Raw genomic sequence first — 9,650 nt, forward strand, 5'->3', positions numbered from 1 at the left:
TTTTTTTTTTTTTTTTTTTTTTTTTTTTTGTGTGTGTGCGTGCGTGTGTAAAGCTGCAGATTCATAAATCTTACAGAAGGGTCAGGGTAAGAAATATCAGCTGGAGAGAAGGCTGGCAGGACTGTTGTGACTGTCTTCTAGTCTGCTTTAATATCTCATTAGATCTCACCCATTAATTTAAGCACTCATTCTAGCAACTACTTTCTGCAATCCAAAATGGGTCCTTCACACATGGAGAGCCCCTGAGTTTGTTTTCCTTTCCATCAGCATCATATCATATACACCATCCAATCATCCTGATTTCATAGCTTTCTCCACCTTCACGCTGCACTAAGACCACAATGTGCTTGTAGGGGGAATTATGGGCTAGTTGTGATTTTCCAGGCCTCGCCAACAGCAGAGAGCTGGTGTGCAATTAACCTTCTGGTGGCTGATTAAAGGTGACAGGACGTGCAGAAGTGCTGACCCCCTGCTCTCAAGTGCAACCGCCCATCAGGGAAGCATTTGCTTGCACACGCTGGATTTACTTGGCACAGTGCACAGCAACTGGAAACAAGCACCACTGCATAAAACTCTCAGTAAGAAAAGACCATCCACAGGTATTTCCTAAATCTGACAGGAGACTATAACTGCACCTGTTTTCAGCTGAGACCCAAGTGGGCAGCTTCCTTATCTGAGGCAAACTACTGCTGCTGAGGACAGGCTCAGGGTACCTCAGTTCAAGCTGGATTTTTAGATGCAAGTACGGATGAAAACAAAATAGTTTTTTGGTTTTGTTTTTTTTTTTTTTTTATTCCCATAGTGGATCATCATCTCTATGATTTTGCCAGAACAATCCCAGTCTATTTCCACAAAACCTGGCTGGTGCCTTCGGCCCTTTGCTTCTCCAGCAGCAGTACATTAAAATTACTGCACAGAAAAGCCGTTCAGTATTGAAGAAGGAAATACTAATAACTGCCTAATAAAAGTCTTAGTAAGAAACAGTTTCCTCCTTCTTGCCAACAGCGGTCAAAAATGTGGGGAAGCTGGAAATAAAGATATCAGAATACAGACGCATAAAAGGCAAAATCAACCCCATAAGGAAGTCAAGTTTCTAGAAGAAAATTACTCTGTAAAACTCATCTGGATTTGAGAATAGTTATTGTTTTTCTTCTACCCCTGCTTTCATGTTCAAAGTGGATTTAAATGCAGTAGGTACACATCAACCCAACTTTAAAACCAACTCTTTCCTTGCTACTAGCATTTATAAAACACCAGGAAAATAATGTCATCAAGGCCCTTACAAAAAGTCCCATTTTAACCTTTATTTGCCCAAGGAAGATCCTTCCTGGTGGATGCCAAATGGGAGTGCCAGCCAGAGGAGTTTTATGGGCCCATAAACAAGTGTGCCAGACTATACAGTGTGTATACAGCACCCTCCAGAGCTGCTTCCCTCACTGGAACCAAATCTGCTCTAAATGGAGTCCAGCCATCGCTTGGATAGCTCACAGATTCCCTGTGCCAGGCTCCACCAGGTCTTGGAAGACCCAGGTCACCTCCCTGTGAGACACCCAGGAGGGTGGGCAGATGTTCTGGGAGCCGAGCAGGGTGGTGTAAGGTATCCCCTTGCCAGCTGTGGCTCTGGGATGCTGCCTACAGCAATAGCCATTCCTCCACGCCTTCAGCAAATGGAAACAAAAACAGAGGAGGCGCAGTCAACACAGCAATGCAGCACACAGGGGAAGTCATTTCCTACTGATACCTCTAACACATCATTTTATATCTCAGTGCCTGGGCTCTGGTTACCTTTATCTTAGCCAAAAGACTGTAGCGGTCATAAAAGGTATTTTGCTTTTATTTCTTTTAAAAAATTTTATCATGAGATTTTGATTATCTGTCCTGTAGCGGTGGATTCCAAAGTCATTATCTCCCATGTCTGCCTTCACTGTCCTGTCCTCGATTTTTTTCCGGATTTCTCAGCTCCTTGAGGCATCCATTCATCTCGGAATTGTGAAATGAAGAGAAAAAGGGCAAGACTGACCAGTTTTTCCTTTCATTTGTCACAGTGTCTAAGCCAAATGTTTGCCCTTGCCCCCCAATGTATGAACTCCTTTCCAAACCAAGATATTCTCATTTTCCCAGCAATCCATTTCATTTTGTGGTCATGATGAATGGTGATATGAATCTCAACATGCTTCAGGTCTCAGCCAAACTTTGCAAGGAATAAAGACATCAGAGACAGTCTCATTACTGTAATTTTCCCCAAACCCTAACAAAGCAGCACCCTCTAGTGCAAGCTGACAATAAAATCCTCAATCACAACAACCCTCCTGGGTCACATTCGGTCTGGGTGTATGGCCACTGGAACTGCTGGGAGTGAGCTCAGCCACAGGGCTTTACTCTCCTCTCTGACACTTCCTCAGATCTCCTCCCTAGGACCCCCTGGGATGCTTTGGGAACCCGTTGGGTGTTGAAGGTTCCCCAGGGCTCTGGCAGACCCAGGGGAAGCACTGCCTGCAGCCAGGAGGCAGGGATGGCTATTGGGCCAACCTGCTTTCATTTCTGGGGGACACTGCTACTCACCAAAGTCTGGAAGTAGAGAAATATTCCTTATGAGGAGTCTGTCTCCCATCTTGGGTGTTTTGAGACATGTAGGAGGTGTCCTACCTGCTTTGGAAGGACCAGAGGCCAAAAGGAAGGCAAAAAGTGGTCGGCTGATGAAGGAAAGGGGCTGAGCTGAGGGCTAGGCTGCAGGAAGCAGGGCTGGGTGTGGAGGGGGGACTGTGACTTTCACATGGAGAAAGGCACTGGTTTCTGGGAGCTCTGGGGACTAACCAGGTGTGAAAGCTGAGGCTGAGGGCAACATGGTGTTGTATTACTTCTGGTGCAATTTGCTTTCATTACTAGCAATTTCCATACGTTTCATCAGTTTTATTGTTGTTAGGAGGAAGGAGAACAAGAAAACGACACAATTTTGGCAGAGCCTGAGCAGGGGGTGACCTGTGGGGTGAGCGAGGGGGAGCGGGGTCATTCCTGGATGCCATCGGCCACAACACAGAGCCAAGTTAACCATGTCATGTCCCGCACAAAATCCCACTTTCCCAGGGCACATCTGGGGGTTTTACAAAAACACCAACCTCCCCTCTTACACTCTAAAAATATCACTGAGTAAATGGCTACTTGAAATAGCCATTTTGTAAAAATTTAATTTTGTAAAAATTAAAAGAAACTATATCTGCTTAACCTGAGGTGGAAGTTTTCTCCAACATTTCAAGGCTACACTTTCATTTCTTCAGGAACTAGAAGGATGCTGCAGTCCTTAAGGCGGGGAAGGAGAGTAAATCCCTCAGCATCAAAGCAAGGTGATGCTGAGGTTTGGGAGCCACTGTGTGCCTGCACAAACACAGGGGTTGGCATTCACCCTGGGCACACGCAGTCCCTACAGAGCAAATACCAGAGCCAGAGTCCTGGGGAAAGCAGGAGAGGCACCAGAGCTAATGACTCGTGTGGTGGTTTCAGCCATTTCTAAAGCTTCTGCTTTTTTAATGTACCAGGCACACTGTGAGAACAGCTGTGGCTTCAGTGTTAAAGGGAAATGTAGGAACTGCTGCTTTTTCTCAAGACACGAGAAATAATGCCCAGAGTGACGATTTGGTTTTGGGGAGGGTTATTTTTAGGCTGACAACAAGGAGTTCCACAGGGCGAGGTTGAACCATGTGGGTAAGGGGGTGGAGGTGGCCTGAAGCCATCTCAGCTCTCTCCAAATGTGAGGCTGCCCTGGGGAGGAAGCAGGGGTGGAGGGAGGGAGGTTGGACCCCTTCTCTCACCCAAGCCTGGGTGGGGGCCTGCGGGAAACAGGACAGCATAATTTTGATCCTGGGCCATAGCACTGCTCCAGTTCTCTGGAGGAGCTCTTCCCCTCATCACCATTCCCTACCACCTCTGGAAGCTTCTGCACAGAGGCTGGGAAGAGGATATCTTACAGCAGACACAAAAACCCGTTGCACTGGAGGGAAGAAATGCTTCTCTACCTTCTCCATCTCCACACTGTGTTTTACTATTCTCTCCAAATGAAGCAAACATCATTATTTCCCATTAGGTGTTCCTGGTGCAAGAGTATTTCATTGAAAAATGGTTCTTTAATGCTAATGGGAATTATACTCCTAGCGTGATTTATATTAATAAGGCATGTGCAGTTCCTTAGTACATTCAGACCCAGATGGGAAATGGATTTTTTTTTTCGTCATTCCACACAACATCTGATGAAGTGCTCCAAGCATACAATTTAACAAGCTATTCTCCTCTGGCCTTACAGATGAAAAATAGTCCGTTGTGTCAACTCCTCAGATGCCTATTTTTACACCTTCTGTTTGTTCTTAGTTTGACGTTGTTAATCACGGTCCCACCAAAGCCCCATTGTTCAGCTCTTCAAGAAGAATGTTGTTATATTGACTGTTTGTGCGTCAGCCCAGCTCTCTCTGGAGCTGCACTTGGATGAAATTAGATAATTTCCATTAGGAGAACAGGCATTATTAGTCCCCAATGCCAAATTGAAAAGAGAGCCAAGATTACTATTTCTGGCCGTGTTCACCTCAGGAAGGAACCTTCTCAGCTTTAATGGGATTTTGCTATTGTTGGTTGCCTTCTGTTTGACACTGGGCCAGCAGGGTTGAAAATTGTTTAGAAAGCTGCATGAAATATAATAGAGCCCAAGCCATTTGCTGCAGCACATTCCAGCATGATGTTTATTTTGAAAAAAAAGAAAAAAAAAAGAAAAAGAGGAAAAAAATTATTGTCCTTGGCAGTGAAAAAAAAAATCCCACTAACTTGACTTGCAGAACATATGCTTCTTGTTGCTGTTGTGCTTTCACAACATGCTGCCAGGATTGGCACGTTACACAGAGAAGTGATAAATCTAATATTATCCAGAACTTGTGGAAGAGAATCACAGGCACAGGCAGCAACTTTATGACAAGAAAGCAAGGTGAGGGATGATACCAGGTCAGGCCCAAAGGAAGAAGTCAAGTCGCACGTTTGGCAAGAAAATGCACATCCTCGTGTTCTGCTGCTTGGTTTTCCCATCTGTAAAATGGGGTCAGCATCTCTCCCACATGAAGAAATTAGGAGGACATGTGCTCCCTGAATGTTGCCTTTGTGGGTGCTGGAGATCTCCTGAGCCAGGCTCAGCCCCTCCTCAGCCCCAGGGGCACAGCTCTGCCCATCCCACCGCCTGCCTCTCCCCGGCTCTGCTGTTTGGAGGGCAGCTCTTTCTTCTCCCCTGTGTCACACCCCTCACCATCACTTCATGTGAACACCTCCTCTGCATCTTGGGATGCTGATCCTTGACATCCAGCATGACAGCGGGGATGAGGGCTGAACTCTTGCTCAGCCCCAAATTCCTCACAGGCTTCTTTCTGCTCCACATAGTACTGTTTTGTTCTCTCAGTGCTGTCTTAAAATAATTATTAATGAAAGCAGAGTTGACTTTGGAGGGAAGGTTTCCGGTTCCTTGGCATTTCCAATCTGTAAGCTATCTAAAGGTACTGAAATGCAAGACATTTTTGGGATGAGATCAGAATCCAAAAACACATTTTCCCACCGGACCCCTTCAGAGCCAGACCCACCTTTGCTGCACTTTACCCCTTGTCTATTGAAGTCCTTAAGAAGCTGAGCAAGTAGAACAAAGTTATCCATCTTTAGAAAAATAAATGGAGCAAGCAATCTTCAAAGCCTTCAGATGAGGATCCACGCAACAATGCTGGTGTTATCCCTGGGCAATAAATGAGAGTGCTCCTTTGTTTATATAACCTAGTGTTTACTTCTATTTTAACCAACAAACATTGACTGATTGCATAGTCTTGGCTTGAAACCATTTGACAAATAATTAAAAATATAACTATTCTAAAAGGAAAAAAAAAACCAAAACCCACGGCAGACGCCAGCTGACACATTTCCTCCATACAGAGCTGCCACCCGCCTGCATGGAGCTGCTCAGACTCAGCCAGAGCACAGCAGTGATTGTTCCCAGCAGAACCAACTCCCAGGGCCCTGCCTTGACCCAGGGCATTGGCCACTGGCAGGGCCTGCCCCCATGGAAGCTCTTGTGGAGCAGATGCTGTTCAGATTTGGCAGATGCTGGGCTAGGATGATCCATTTCTGTGCTCATCTCCCACTCCAGCTGTCCAGTGGCACTGGCATTTTTAGGAGAGGTCTGAAGGTGGCCCCAGGTTGTCCCTGCCCAGAGCATCCCTTGGCATTGATCTGACACAGGAGAGATTTTGGGCAGGCTGTGGGATATGTTGCCCCTTCTCCACAAGGCTTGGCAGCTGGGCTCCAGCAGGAAGTTTGTCCCCCCTACAGCTCCAAGTGCCACCACACAGGTCAGCCACTGGTTTTGCAGCCCAGCAGGGAACAAACTGGTCCCAGTGTGACCTGGTGTGGAAAGTTACCCCTGGTGGTTTGCAAAGACACCTCTCCCCTCCCCTGAAAATCCCTTCATAATTGCCACCCCTGGCAACTACTGGCAGTGAGGTCCTTGGTATTCAGGCAGATGAGTGTGAAGTTCATGCGTTTCAAATGGAAGTGTCCACACATTGCCCCATTTTCACCCCTCAATTTACTCTGGAACTGACTCAATGAGTGAAATATCCGGAAACTGTAGGTTAGGCAGAAAATAATCTGTGTTTACAAGGCTGGGGGATCTCATCTTCACCCTGGCTATCTCTTCACTTAGCACATTTGTCTTCTCACTAACCTTTTTATTTTTTTTCCTCTTCATGCTGTGAAATGTTCATTGTCTCCCGCTAAGGAAAGTTTGATAAGGATCTTGCTGAGAGTGGCTTTTAGGAAAACCCATTGCTCCAAAAAGGAACCAACCATTGTAGAAGCCAGCACTTCAAAGTTATAGCAGTATCTTGTTTTTTTGTACCAAACAAATAAATAAAACGAAGATGAACAATGTGTTTCCATTTAAGGAGGAGTGTGGGAAAATCCAGGTCTCATCAGACTGGGAGCAGAGGGGTATATGCTGACTAAGAGACTGGAAATAGCATGGCTGTCAATTGAAGGAATTCAGGCTTGAATAATCACATCAGGCAGGCAACGTCAGATGGGAACTGTGGCCCCAAACCTGTCCATTTGAACTCCTTGGGATTCACATGAGGAATCACACATTGGCTCCACATGTTGCTTGTGCTTCCCAGGGAAGTTCAGTGCTGGGCCTTCCCTGAACCGAGCCTGCAAGAGCACGGATCCACCCAGACACCCATCACAAATCTACAATTCCAGCATGGGAGAGCATGCAGATCACGTGTGCCAGGTTATGTTGCAACCAAAGCTGGTGCCAGCCCTTCCAAAACCTCTTTCTTCAGAGAGCTTTGAGTGTGAGCTCACTGCCTTATTGTTCAACCTAATCATGCACCCAGCATTTTTGTTTGTATTTGGGACCCAGACCCTGGGTGACAGAGGAACTGTAGGTCACTACCTTTGCCTTCACAAAGGCATTTTCTGCATCTTCACCTGGCAGTGGTTGATGCATGCCCAGCCTCAGCTGGATGCCTCAGGTCTAAGAAAAGTGCAGGTTTTTCCCAGCATGATCCATTGTCAGGATGGCAGCTGTTTCCCCTTCTCTCGTTTGCACCCCAGGGTGCTGCAACCTGTGCCATGTCTCCATCCTGCACTGCCAGTGTCCCCAGCTTAGCCCAGCCATCAAGGATGGTCCAAGTGTCCCTCAGTGTTTTATGTCTAATTAACCTTTTTTATTTTTTTATTAGCTGTTGAGGAAGGGAGAAGAGAGCAAGAGAGACCCCATCCTTTGGTGCTGTGGGACTTGGTGCTGTTTTAATAAAAAAAAAATATTGAAAAGGAAAAAAAAAATGTGCAGTATATCAGCATGTTTTTTAAGGTTGGTGGGAAAAAAAAGACCTCTAGTCCCAGCGGTATCAGTGAAGAAAATGTCCATTGGATTCTAGTTCTTAAAAAAAATATCTGAGTCATGCAGAAAGCGCTGGGCTTGGGTAATGTGTGGTTACTGGAGTGCTCAGTGAGGGGGAAGGGAAACACACGGCCAGCCCAGAGCCTCATCACAGCCTCATGATAATTAACATGTCTGTGTTCTCTAAGGAGGAGGGTGCTGCATGCCCAGGGGGAAAGGGAAAAGGAGGGGGAGGAGAAGAACGGATATTCCACTTCCATATCACTCCAAGCTTGCTAAATTCAGCCCTTCATTTGCTGAAAAGAAGAACTAGAAATCCTACTCCACCTGGCAGGACAATTTTCCCCCTAGTCATCAAAGTCTGGAAAATGGGTGTCTGCACTGAAGGAATTTTTATGAATACTGAATTACAGTTTAAACTTTATTCCCTTTCCCACTATTTTATAGACACTTAGATGATTCTTACAATCTGTACCCACAAGGAAACTTGTTTTCCAAAGGTGGGATCAGGCAGAGACCCTCCATAGCTGCAGGGAGAGGGTGCTAAGTACATATACATGCACATACTCAAGCATGAGCAAAAGGCAGCACCACAAGAGAGAGCTCAGAGCTCCATGCAGTCACTTTGCTCAGAGGATGGAGCCAGAACCATGGGAGAGGAGGAATGGATTCAGATACTTCACTCTTTTCTGGAAGAGGCTTCTTTGAAGGTAGGAAAACCACAGAGAGAATCACAGAGTCACAACTCACAGCCTCATCCCAGAGAGCCAAGGAAAAGCAGCCTGAGCTCAGGGCAGCCTGTTGGTCCTTCCAGACTTTCCAGATGGCACTTGGTTCTTCCTATGGTTTAGGGCCCACCACAGTGTAGTTTTTGGTTTGAGGGTTACATGAAAATAGATCCCCCCAAACTTGTCTAATTTAAAAGTTCATTCCTCAGGTTCAGACTTACTGCTGGTGTCTTGACCCACTCTCAGCTACAAGTGAGCTTCTTTACCAAAATCATCAAATTTTTCAGGTTTTCAGTAAAAAAAAAGAAAAAATAAAAAAAGAAAAAATAAGCTTTTGTTAAATGTTGTTGACAGGAAAACCTTGTATTTTTATCAACAGTTCCCAAGGACCTGCGTTTTTTCAACAGCTCCATGGACAGGATATGCCAGTGGGAAAGATACGGGTTTTAATCACCGTCCCTCAGCCAGGCCAGGTGGAAGATGTGTTCTCTGTGGCTTAAACAAAGGGCTTATTTCCAAAAGGAGCTGGTGATAATGGCTGCTTAGCTAGAGGCAACCCAAAGAGATCCATCATCAAAGGACTGGGTCTTCCAACTTTCTGAAACATCAGAGCTTCAGGGCACAACTAAATAACAATCCCAAAATGAACCACACAGAATCTCAATCCCCTTAAAAAAAACAACCAACCAAAACCAAATAAATGAGTTAATTTTTCCCTGTCATCCACATGCAGGCTGAGGAAGGAGTCTCCTGAGATCCAGATCCAGCTTTACAACTCCCAGAATGAACACAACTAGAATATCACACTGGAAGCATCTCTCTAAGCACAAATCCCTTCACAAAGCAAAACACTTCATAATCCTTCTATTCATGACTGTCCCTCCAAATTTAAACATGCATTAAAAAAACCCAAAATAAATAGGGCAGGGGTGATGTGCAGAAACAGCTTGCTGCTTTGCTTTTTTTATTATTTTTTTTTAAATCAATAAAACAGCCTAAAAGAGGCCCCC

This window comes from Parus major, chromosome 3 (assembly GCF_001522545.3).
Source record: "Parus major isolate Abel chromosome 3, Parus_major1.1, whole genome shotgun sequence".
Lineage (NCBI taxonomy): Eukaryota > Metazoa > Chordata > Aves > Passeriformes > Paridae > Parus > Parus major.